At 37.3% G+C, this 13,423-nt stretch overlaps 1 long non-coding RNA gene across 1 annotated transcript; it reads left to right on the forward strand.

The window, feature by feature from the left end:
* Window positions 1–6,900: 6,900 nt before the first annotated feature.
* On the forward strand, window positions 6,901–12,925 carry LOC150015177 (uncharacterized). Its single transcript, XR_016509970.1, has 3 exons — window positions 6,901–6,986; window positions 12,239–12,341; window positions 12,615–12,925. It is a non-coding gene; the product is annotated as an uncharacterized LOC150015177 (long non-coding RNA).
* Window positions 12,926–13,423: the final 498 nt, after the last annotated feature.

Consider the following 13,423-nt stretch of genomic DNA (forward strand, 5'->3'; position numbering starts at 1 on the left):
TGAGATAGTAATGTTTTACACGAATTTAATGCTTACTGGTAAAAAGAAATATTTTGAGTCAAGAAAGAATGTGGTCCATATTCCATATTCATTTAATTTTTATAGCACTTCTTTGGTAGAAGTTATAGTAATGATAAAGAGAGTAAAGATAACCATTATTTGCTTACTCTGTGCTAAGCCCTACGCTAAATACTTTACATAAATTATCTTATTTAATCCCTACAATCAGCTGAGATATTTCTCTCCCTACTTCCATAAAGAAATTGAGGCTGGAAAATATTAAGTGACTTGTCTAAGTGCCCAACGGTGGTAAATGGAAGAGTTGGGATTCAGATACAGTATGTCTAATTCCCAGTCCAGCATATTTTCACTGCACTTCAGCCTTCTCTCTGCTATGATACCAGTTTTCCTCTAGAGTTAAACTAAAATGCCTGATACTCTTCAACTTATAACCTTTCCTAAGAACTTCATGAATATAAAATATAGTTATGACATATCACAAGACAATACTGAAAACACTTAGAAGTAGGGTAAGGTACTGGTATAAGAACAGATAAATAGATCAATGTAACAGAACAGAGAGCCCAGAAATAAACCCGGGTCTCTATGGTCAATTAATATTTGACTAAGGGAGAAGGAGCATAAAATGGAGAGAATATAGCCTCTTCAACAAATGTTGTTGGGAAAACTGGACAGGGACATGCAAAAAAAATGAAACTAGACCACCAACTTACACCATACACCAGAATAAAATCAAGATGGATCAAAGACTTAAATGATACCATGAAAGTCATAGAGGAAAACATAGGCAGGAAAATTTCAGATATCCCACGTAACAATATTTTTGCCAATATATCTCCTAGGACAAGGGAAATAAAGGAAAGAACAAACAAATGGGACTACATCAAACTAAAGAGTTTCTGCTCAGTGAAAGAAAACATCAGCAAGTAGAAAAGGGAACCAACTGTACGGGAAAACATATTTGCCAATGATACCTCAGAAAATGGTTTGATCTCCAAAATATATCAAGAACTTACACAACTCAACACCAGAAAGACAGACAATCCAATTAAAAAATGGGCAAAGGACCTGAACAGACACTTCTCCAAGTAGTTCATACAGAGGGCCCGTAGGCATATGAAAGGATGCTCAACATCATTAGCCATCAGAGAGATGCAAATTAAACTACACTGGTCAGAATGGCCATCATCAGCAAATCAACAAACAACAAGTGCTGGCAAGGATGTGGAAACCCTAGTGCATTGTTGGTGGGAATGCAGACTTGTGAAGCCACTATGGAAAACAGTATGGAATTTTCTCAAAAAACTAAAAATGGAACTGCCTTTTGATCCAGTGATCCCATCGCTAGGATTATACTCGAAGAATCCTGAAACCCCAATTCAAAATAAACCTATGTACCCTTATGTTCATAGCCGCGCTATTTACAATAGTCAAGTGTTGGAAACAGCCTAAGTGCCCATCTGTAGATGAATGGATCAAAAACTGTGGTACATTTACACAATGGAATACTATGCAGCAGAAAGAAAGAAGAAACTCCTACCTTTTGCAACAACATGGATGAACTGGAGAACATTTTGCTTAGTGAAGTAAACCAGGCAGTGAAAGACAAATACCATATGGTCTCACCTGATACAAGAAACTAATGAACAAAGCAAACAAATGAGCAAAACAGAACCAGAGGCATGTAAAAAAGGAACAGACTGATAGTTACCGGGAGTAGGGGTTGTGGTGATAGGATGGAAAAGGGGGTGGGAGGGGAAGGGTCTAGTCCAGGAACTAGTATAAATGACCCAGGACATGGACAACAGGGTGGGGATTGACTGTGGAGGAGGGTGGGGGAAAAATAATGGAGGAAAAAAATGAGACAACTGTAATAGAAAAACAATTTTTTTTAAAAAGTAGGGTAAGGAAGTTGAGTTGGTTGCTTCTTATTGATGAAGATAGTTTTGCCAGACATTTCATTGCCTGGTTTCAAATCTGGACAGCAACAATATTTTGTAACCCAAAAGATTAGGTAGAATTAGGGGTGTGTCTGTGGCCACAGTAATGAGTAAACATAAACTTCACAGGAATTAAATGCATTACTTTGACTTCGTTATCACCCCACTTTGAACTTCTGTGTTAATTAGCCACAGACCAAATAGTACTTTATATTGGTAAAAATAAAAGTTATTCCATTTGTTTCGTTAAAATCCACCAGTTAAAAAAACAAAACAAAACAATTCTAATGTCATATTAAAGTATTTGTTGTCATTTGGAAAAAGAAAACAATTAACTGAAAAAAAAAATCAGCCATTTTAGAAACTAAGTGAATAAAATGCACACTTTTATCATGCTGATATCTCTCTTTACTCAGAATCATGTATTTTTAATTATTTATTTCTCTTAAGATTCTTACAAAAATATTTTGATGCCATGCTTCCATTCCTGCTACAAATGAGACCAGGGAAAGGTGAACTAGTGAAGTGTTTATCAGGTATAGTATTAGATAAAGATGGGCGTGTATTATAAGCATTAGTTAAAGCATCATCTTAATTCCTTATGAAATGTGCATGGAAAATAAGAAATACAAACATCTCACCAAATAAGAATTTTGAGAAGGAAATGATATCAATAGAACCCTGAATTCTTTATTATTTCTGCCTGAAAGCTATTATTATTCTCAGTGAGTAGAATAATTATTATAAACAGATTAATACTTTCAGAAAGAACTGTTTTTCCTGTTCACCTATTGTATGGGTATAAATTTCATACATAGAGATATAGAGTTCATATATATATCATATATAAGTATAAATAAATCTATTTAGCTATATATACACACATAGGGTATATATGCATCTATAACCTATATGTGTACAGACATATGTGTCAAACTATGTCTTTTATTTAAGTTATTATATTGATATCTTGATAATTTTAAGGTATTTTCAAATCTATTATATATATAATTCCCTCTTCATGCAAATGTGTTATGTTATTAAAAGAGGAAATCATACTGCACGGAGTTGTTACATGTTTTGTCCATAATCACAGATTAAAATCCAGATGACAGCCTGGTCTCCTGACTCTTCCTTTTCACCATGCTGCCATCCTTGTTTGATAGGCTTCACTCCAGCTGAGTCTCAGAAGGACATCATGTCCCCATTTTGATATCACCGAATCAGCTCACTGAAACAAAAGGTCATTTTAGACAGAAATCCAGTTTGACTGATTTCTTTGACTGTATCATCCAGTTTAAAGAAAATGAGCAAATCAGTGTCTTTGTTTCTGTGTCACATACGCAGCTGAAGTACTGACCAGGTGCTGTAACACTAGCCTCTGTGACCCATTTTAAATCCCGTCTTTTGGATTAAATAAACACCTGTCTTTCTAACTGGGATATGATTGAAAAGAAGGACAGAGAAGATGAAAAGACAGCAGCAGATGACCCCCTCCTAAGCAAACACTATTGAATTACAAAGGCGAAAAAACTATTTTTAAACATTGCAACCACGAGGGAGCAAATTTATCGATCGTATCTTTGTTTTTTCCTCCTTGTTGCTAGGATGTGGTCTATATTAAAGATAGTTGTTGCCTTGGTGAAAATCTTCCCAGAGCAAAGTAGCAGTGCGCCCCCTGCCGACCAACAAGACCAGGTTATTTTGTTCTGCTTTGTTTTTCAATTTAAAACAACCAAAAAATTAGGCAGTTAGATGCCCTGAGTATATAGCTTTGGCCATTCCTTACAAAATTATATTCTAAGGATATTAAAAACTATTTAAATGACACTGGAAATTTTCTTTCCTGCTATATATGAAGAGACATAAGGCAAATTCTGACCAGGTACCAGGTTTCTCACTGCTTGGGGCTATTTCTTTGTTTTTTCTCTTTTAATTCAGGGTGAGCCTGGCAATTAAGACCATTCTCACCTTGATGTAAATTATTAAGTTCTTTGGGCGTCATTTAAATTTTGAAAAGGCCTGGGGCAGGAAATTGCTTATAGTATTATCTAGTGATTTTTGCTAATCACTAGCTACTTGTAATAGAGGAGCGGAAGAAAGAAAAGATTCTACAAAGGCCTTAGTTTCTTTCACCATGGAAATTACTGAAAGAGTCTAACAATAAAGCTGAGAAGTGGTATGGATGCAAAGGTCAGATTATGGAGAGGCAGGTGAGCCTCCTGAACTTGAAACATCTGTTACCTACCCAGTTCGCTATTAACAGAGGGAGTAGAGTTTAGGAGAGGAATTGGGAAATGTAGTTATAGGTTTAAAAGTCATCAATTTATGTCAAAGTTGAAATCATAGGTATGGGTGAGATCATCCAAAAGGAAAAGAAACAAAATGAAGAGAAAGGGCCTGACCATGGAAACTTGGGGAACATCACTAATATTTAAAGAACAAGCAGAGAGGAATCATTGGTGGAAACTGAGACAGAAACCTCAGAAATTTTAGAGAAAACTAAACGAAATTGTTATTAGATTAACCAAAGGAGGAGAAAAATTCAAGAAGGAAGACATCAATAGTGTCAAAAACCAAAGATAAACCAAGGAGGATGAGAACTTAGTCCACTGGCTTTGCCACTTAGGAGGTCTGTGGTGGCTCCGGGAAAGTTTCAGTATAGGGGTGGAAGTGAAAACCCAATTTTAGTGACAGTTTATACTACAAGTAAGAAAGAAACATAATCGAGGTTGGCAGTGAAGCAGAAGGAAGAAACAGAGTGGTGCCCAGAGGAAAGAGCAGGGCAGGACAAAGTTTCCTAAGACAGCTGACTTGAACACATTTGAAGGTTAATAAGGGAGAGTCAATGAAGAGACAGATAGGAGAAGAAAGATACGATTGTTTCAGACGGGTTTGAGAGAAGTTGAGAGTGAAAAGGATCAAGAGCTCCGGTGGAATCTTGGGAAACAGTAAGAACACGTTCCTTCTGGGACAGCTGGACAGTAGGAAAGCATGACGAGTGAGTGTTGAATGGTGGTGGGATGTTGATTCCAGGAGGATAGCACTGAGATGAGAGTTTAAGGAGACTGGTCCAGGTTTTACGTTAGAGCAGCTGCTATAGGAGGAAAGGAAGATCAAACCAACTAATGATTTGTAAGCGATTCCCTGGGCAGTATTGAGGGACCTGTGAGCTCAAAAACACAAGCTGAAGAAGACAAGCATCAGCATGGCTGAGTGGTTTTCTCCAGCAGCAACAAGTAAACTAGTCATGAGAACAAAAATCAAGCAACTGGGCTAATTCTGAGTTATAGATTGCCGTGGCTAGTAGCGTCGACAGAAGAGTAATGTCCTGGTGAGACTGTGGCAGGGAATAATTTGGCTGTGCTGCACAGGAAGGACATGAAAGGAAATGGACCTGGAGAAAAGGGATGGGGTGGAGGGTGGGGGTGTGTGGCTGACTGGGAAACTAAGATGAGATCCAAAGACCAGGGATACCAAAGGGTCTGAAAAGCTCATTTTGTGGGAGAGTGATCTTGGAAAGAGAGGTGGAAAGACAGAAGCTGGAGTCTAAAAGGGGTTTTGAGAACTCAGGATCTTTGGAATGGAGCAATCATTGGTCTAAGGGTTGCTGAAGGGGAATGTTCATGAGGCAGAATAAAACTTAGAGCTGGATGCCAAAACCCTTAGAAAATTCCTCAGGGACTATGAGAAGACAAACCTAAACATCAGGTTATAATGACTATAAAGATAGGAATCTATAATAGACTCCTATTGTTTTATGCTCCCACTATGTGTGCCAGGCACTCTGTGGAGGTCATTCGCACATGTTACCACACCTTAATTCTCTCTTCAGTGGAGTTGTTATCACTCTCGTTTTACAAAAGGTGAAACTGAAGCTCAGAGAAATTAAGTGATTTGCCCCAAGTCCCTCAGGTAGCAAAATGGCAAAGATGGGAATCCTCCCTGGGCCATAAATGTGATTCAGTGTTTTGTCCCCAGCAGCTAACAAACACCAAGCATATTTTAGGAGTCTTAAAAAATTGTCAAGAAGAAATAAAGAAGGAAAATAAGTTAATGATTTTTAAAAAGAATGAAGGACTTGAAAGCCCACATGCTTTCCATGAAAATCTATTTATTCCCCAGGAGGGTGTGGTCTAATAAGATGGCAAAATCTAATAACTAGTAATAGAAAACAAAGGAGCTCTGGCTGGTGTGACTCAGTGGACTGAGTGCCAACCTGTGAATCAAAAGGTCACCGTTTCAATTCCCAGTCAGGGCACATGCACGCATTGTGGGCCAGGTCCCCAGTTGGAGGCACAGGAGAGGCAACCACGCATTGACATTTTTCTCCCTCTTTCTCCCTCCCTTCCCCTCTCTCTAAAAATAAATAAATAAAATGCCTGAAAAAAAAAAAAAGAAAAGAAAAGAAAAAACAAAGGACCCACCCCAATTGTTCCCCTCTTCCTCCTGTGCCATGAAACATGGAGTTTTGTTTTTAAATCAGAGTCTAAACTAAATTAAATTTCCTACATCAAGCCTTCCTGATTATCTTTTATCTGTCCTAAGTTATCATGTGAGCCACATAAATAAATAAAACAAACTGTTTTTCCCTAACATGGACTTTTCCAAAAATAATCACCACTATCAGTTTTGTGCCATTTTCCCTGCACTTCCATTAAAGTAATGAAAATGGGCTTAAGTGTCTCTGGGGACAGAGACAATTAATACAAAACTAGATTTTGCTGGTCAAAAACTGAAGTGAGAATGGGAAATGTTTTGTGTCCTTGCAAACTCACAGGGAAGTGCTTTCTCACCAATCACTGGAAAGAAGAACATTTTCACAAGTCTCTATTTTTGGCAAATAGTTTTAAGAGTGTAATGTTGCAATAGAGAAAACACAGCACTTGTGTGTAGGCTCTTGGGATCATATAAGGAACCCTTATCTCTCAGACCGCGCCTCATGACACTCACTATGGCAAAGAGTTGTTAAGCCTGTGACTGCCAAGGGGCTCACACCTCACTCTCCAAAGAAGTTGGGGGCAGGTAAGTAGTCTTAGATTCATGAGAACAGAGAGGTCAGACTGCTAAGAAGCAGGAGGAAGTACAAAATGAAGCTCTTGAGCAATACTCATCTAGCAAATCAGGCAGTTTTCAGAGGTCTGCCTGGGAGAATGTTTCTATGGCATCTCTGGGCTGCCATGGGGATGTGGAGGGTAAGAAGTTGGAAGATGGGGACCCATTGCCCCTCCATCTAGCACAGCTCTACTCTTACTCATTTTATGCACTGGATTTCCAAATAAGGTTACATTTAAGCAAAGATCATGCTAATTAAAAAAAAAAAAAAAAAAAGGGAAAGCCCTAAGGTTCCTTCTAGTTTTAAAAATATACTATGATTATAAATCAGTGGAGCAGCTACCCACAAGGCAGAGTGCTGTGATTTGCTGTAGTTTGAGAAGACTCAACAGGATTTGTGTGCTCAAAAGTCTATCCTGTAAAAATCTAGACATATGATTGAAGGAGGAAAGGTGGCTGGGAGAGGTTCAGATTGCTCTGGGAAGGAAGAGGACCTATCAAGTGATTCTGAGGAGACCACAAGGAGCTTAGGGACATTACAGGGGCTCTGATGGCCTACAAGGCAGGAGGGGCTTGAACCAGGCTATGAGCACCTAGGAAAATCCCATACTTTAGCTAAGACTGACCCTAAACCCAGCTTAAGTGAAAAGCTTCACTTCTTTTTCTGGTTTCCAAGGAAACATAAAATAAGAGACAAAGGTGGTAATTCCTCCGAGAATTGTCAGAGAAATTCTTCAAAGGCTTGTATACTGGGTTTGTGTCAAGCAAGAAAGCTTGGCTAATCAGAGGGAATCAACAACTATGATCAGACAAGACAAAATAAATGTTTAAGAACTTTGAGCATGGATGAGAAGTGGAAGGATAAGGGATAATAGACCTTTGTCTATTCTAAGCCTGAGGAGAAGAGAAAACAGTGATTCCCAAATCCAGGTTCAATATAGAAAAGGTAACATTCTATATTTGTAATGTTTTATGTGACTAGGATAATAATGCCTAAGGACAGGGGTCAAGCTGTTATTAATAGAACAGTATAAACTGAAGATAATCTGTGCATTTACTAGGCTATTTCTTTTGATTCTTGAGTATCTGTATCCTCTCACAGAAGCCTGCACATAGTAGGTATTCAATAAAATACAGGGATGGGCAAAAGTAGGTTAGTAATAATACTAAATGATACAGCAATTAATAAATAAATAATAATACAAGGATAAACTCTGTATTTCATGTACCCAAAACTGTAAACCTACTTTTGCTCACCCCTGTATGTTGAATGATCAAACAATGTAAGATTTTTGTAACTATTAAGCCATGAGAACATTGAGGCTTTTCTTACCTCAGGTTACTGATAGCTTCTTCAGAGCATGATGAAAGTCCCCACGTCAGTATTAGCTGAGCACCATCACTGATAAAGACTTTAATACTCAAACTAATACCTTTGAATGATGTGAAGAATCTTGGCAGATCTAAAAATGTGCTAAGCCCTTTAATAGTAGTATATACAGAAACCACAGTTTGCTCTCAGAGACTAGCTTTGGGGACAATAATGTTTAAGTTTTCAAAGCATTAATTACAAAAATTAAAATGAATTGAGTACTATGGCAATGCACTGCATTTAAAGTAATTCTAGAAAAACACAAACTGTTGCAATTTAAATAAAGACTTTGCTGGAAGGTGGAGCTGGTGCAAAGGCTGTGTTTCTATATATAACAGAAAAGAAAACCAGTTTTATTCTGTGTCTTGTTAAAAGATCTTCCTAGTTGTAATTTTTAGACTAGATTAACATAGTCAGAAAAGGCTGCTCTCTTATAGGATGAATGTTCCTAAGTGTCCTAAATTTCTTTATGCATAAGTCACAATTTATAAATTGGGTATGTTTCTACAAACTAGAATATTAATTAGAATCATATTTGTATTTCTATTTCCCATATCTAATCATTCAGTTGTTTCAATAAAGATCCCCTTGATGATCACTGTTAAAAATTCTAAAAATTATTCCGTTTAGTGTTCAACTTTTTTACTATAAGGTAACTTATTATTAATAACCATTCTTACTCACAACAAGCACCCCTGCACATTACTACAAATTCTCAGTTCATGAGGGTAGGCATATTCCAGAATAGAGGATGGGATGATTATAAAATCAAAATCTGTCTTCTAGCCATCCACTATGTTTTCACTCTTACCTGCCTTCGTTCTGTTTTATTTAAAAAAGAAGTCAGAATGTCTTACTCTACTGTTCAAAATCCCAGAATGGCCTAAAATCTTGCTGTCACTCAAATAAGCCAGGTACGCATTCCCTGCCTGAGAGCTTTGCATGTGTCACCTGTGCATGGAATATTCTTCCTCCAGATGTCATCGTGGTTTGCTCTCTCTGCCCCTCCACACCTTCCCTCAGATGCCATCTCTTCTGTGAGGCCTTCCCTGCCGCCCTAACATGATAACCTTACTCCTCACTCTCGACATTGCCTACCCTCTTCCTCTTTAATTTTTTTCTACTTAGCACACTTAACCACCATCTAAAAGAATATATATTTTACTTTAGTATCTTTGTGATTTGTTCCCTAATTAGAATATAAGCTCTATGAGGGCAGGGGTCATATGTAACATATTCATTAGGCTTTACTACTTTACATCAACTGCCTTTGATAAAGTTAAAACACCTGTATAATTTCAATGTTTTGATTAGCAGATTTCTTCATTTATGCAAAGGTTTCTATCTTCTTTCCCTGAAAAGCTCCAAATATGATGTAATGAATAACAAAAAATCACTTTGTATTTCATTTTCTTTTTTCATTCTTTTCCACCACTTTAAAGGCATAATGAGAGGGATTAGGAGCAAGAGCAAAAAATATAGATAATGTCAAATTGGGCAAACAGTCCCTGAAAAAAAGAATATTGGCCTTATCAATGGCAATAATCAAACACATGTGCAAAGAAATTTTCTTCAGTGAGGCACTCTATCTGGTTTGGGTTGCTTAAGCCAGTAAATTCAAATTAAAACACTTGAAAAAAAAAAGACTAATGGACTAGAAGGTAATTCTCATCTACACAAGGAGGCAGTGTTGCTCAGAAAAACTAAAGATTCTACTTCCTTAGTTAAGTCATAAATATGAATCATCATCACACACCCAAAATCACTGCAGAAAGGACCAGCATGGTTTTCCATATGACTACTGGCCTGATCTCCTCAAAACTCATTACCTTCTGAATGAAAATTGATGTTGCAAAAAAAAAAAAAAAAAAACCAACACAAATGTATTTATAAAGCCCCACTGAAAGGTGCCCTGTTTGAATAGTCACCCAAAACAACCTTGTTTCAGATCCAGGTTTTGTTTTCCATGACATTCTATAAGATTTTCTTTCAGGACTGCATTTTAAAAAGTTAACTTTAAATGAAAAATGTGGACATTTAAATTTTACAGCTTTGAAGTGTTAAACTTGTTTTAGCAGGAATTCAAGTCTTACTTCATTGAAATGGTCTGCAGGTGTCCAGGGCTTTGTTGGCAGTGCCAGTGATGAGGACTGAGGCTTCCCCCTCTCATGCTCTCTCTGTATTTTATTAATTCACTCTTAGAGATAAAGGTATGGAGGAGGTATACCTTGGAGATTAGTTACAGCTCAACACAGTTACAAATCAACTTGAGCAGTGTGTTCTGTTTATAAAATCAACTCTCAGCTATTTCTTATATTAATTAATATTAAGTATCAATAGATTTTCCACATGGAATGTTAATACAAGGCTGGCTTTCTCCTGCTATTAGCATTCTTCCAAATGCACTGGCCCATCCCGAGGTTGTGGGTGCTTCTCGAAGTAGAGTCATTGTAGACTTCATTTGCTGAAAGCAAATCATAATTCCAAATCATAATTAGGAAGGGAAATCTACTACAGGAGAATAAAGTAACACAGGGAAAATAAGCTACTCACTTGAAGTTTTAAATAATAAGCACTACAGTCCTGCTTCCTATGATACTGTTAATAGAATTATATCATTATTTTCTTCTTTTGTTTGCTTTAGAATTATATCATTTTTTAATTATATTTTATTGATTTATGCTATGACAGTTGTCTTGATTTTCCTCCTTGTCCCCTCCACCCAGCACCTCCCATCCCCTCAGGCAATCCCCACACCATTGTTCATGTCCATGGTTCATGCATATAGGTTCTTTGGCTACTTCATTTCCTATATCATTTTTGAAGGTAAATGATTTTTTTAGGCACACACCAAGAGGCCTACTAGGCCAGGACCCTCGGAAACCTAATAATTTGCGTTTCAACAAGCTGGTTCTAGAAGAAAAAAAAACAGGGTATATATATTGAGAGCCTTCCCTGGATTCTAAAAACACTTACCCAAGTGTCTTAGAATACAAGCCCAAGGAGCATTCTTCCAATTATTGCTTATCTCCTTTTCAGTTCTCCCCTCTATTCCAAATCAAGGTGGACGTGTTTTAATTGGATGAAAAGTAGCTAACAGGAAAATTTTCAAACTCAGGATAACTTAGACATGCCTTACTATTAAAAAGCAGGAATTTTTAAAAAGTGAACACTCAAGGTGTTCACTACCAGCCCTCAGACCCCAGAAAAAACTCTACACAACCCTAGAGCTCTGCAGGGAGCAGTTTAAATCCATTGCTCAAAATATTATTAATATTATTGACAGAGCAAACCAAACCATCAGAAAGACAACTCATTTAAATAGTGAGTTGGACCTTTATAGAAGCAATTGTCTGAAAACTCAGAATCAAATTTACTCAAATTGCATTGAGGTACCTTATTTTTAAATTAAATTAGATTTACTTATAAAGTAACCCAAGGACCAAAAGTCACGTTTAAAACAGTAGCCAAAAGTGTAGACTTTGGACCTAGACTGCCTAGATTTCGAATTCCTTACCATTTATTAATTGCACCATCTCATGTAAGTTACTTGACCTCTTTGCACCTTTGCTTCCTCATCTATAAAAATAAAATGAAGACAAAATAGTACCCCCCTCAGAGACTGCTGTGAGAATAAATAAACTCAAGTATATACAGCAATTAAAAGAATGCTATTTATGAAGAGCTATGGAAGCAGGATTCTTTTCATTAGCCCTCAGTATTAAGAAAATTTCTCTCTAACCCTGTACTGTATATTTTTATCATGAAAACATTATGATTCTTATAAATGACTATGACATCTGCTTAATTGTGGCAAAATACAAGGATGTGTCTTTACTTCTCTCTCCAGGGCCCATTGGAGGCACAACCAGCTGATCTCCTGCTGAAACCACACAAAGACCCTGAATGCTTTGCAATTCAGGTCGCTCCTACCACTAAGTCAAAGCTGGCATGTGAGTAAAACCTACTCCTCTCCCTGGACTGCAAGTACTCCTTCCATTAAACCACCCTGCATTCCAGGTGGAAGAAACAGCAAGACCAAAGAAATTAATGCAGAACATGTTTATGAAATAGCAAATATAAGAAACCGGCATAGGTGTTTATTTATCAAAAATTGATATTGACTTGCTGTAGACCAGGCGCTTTAAAATATTAACTATTAATGCTAAATAATGTAAACTTCAAAATAGCCCTTTGAGGTAGGTACTATTTTCTCTATTTTACAGAGGCAGAGAGAAGCTAAGAAACTTGCTCCAGATGACCCAGCTAGTAAATGGTAACCCAAGCAACCCTGCTGCAGAGGACAGCTTTTAGCTACCCTGAGACGAGGCCTCTCTTTGGGAATATGGAAGAAAGAATGTCAGAGCTGGCTTGAAGAGAATTAACCTGATAGCAGGAAGTAGTATGGACAAGGAAGGATGAGCAGTACTATAGTAGTCCCCTTTATCTACAAGGGAAACGTTTCAAGACCCCCAGGGGATGCCTGAAACCACGCATAGTCCTGAACCCTAGATACACTGATGTTTTTCTTATACATACATACATACCTATGATAAAGTTGAATTTATAAATTAAGCACAGTAAGAGATCAACAACAACTAATAATAATAAAATAGAACAATTATAACAATACTGTAATAAAAGGTATGGGCATGTGGTCTCTCTCTCTCTCAAGTAAAGTTTATATTTTTCAGTCCAAATCTATTCCTAATTGTGGACAACCATCCATTACTTGCAAAAAAAGGCTTGCTGTCCCTCGTTTTAAGGGATCCCTTGCTGAACTCTTCATATGGGCTCAGTGCTTTATGGTACAACATGGTTGCCATCAATAGGAACAAGTTTTCTGTTTATGTCTTCACCTAAAAATCTAACACCTTTTCTATCTTTACAAACCACTAATCATGCACGGTGGCCATGGCTTTGCAGATGGAGGGTGACAGCAAAACTAGAACAAATTTCTTCTTTCTTCTTCAAAATTTCACAGATTAAAGATTTGTTCTTACTGTAGATCTTAGCAACTCCAGCATACTTTTCT

This window comes from Furipterus horrens, unplaced genomic scaffold (genome assembly GCF_987537825.1).
Source record: "Furipterus horrens unplaced genomic scaffold, mFurHor1.1.pri manual_scaffold_3, whole genome shotgun sequence".
NCBI lineage: Eukaryota > Metazoa > Chordata > Mammalia > Chiroptera > Furipteridae > Furipterus > Furipterus horrens.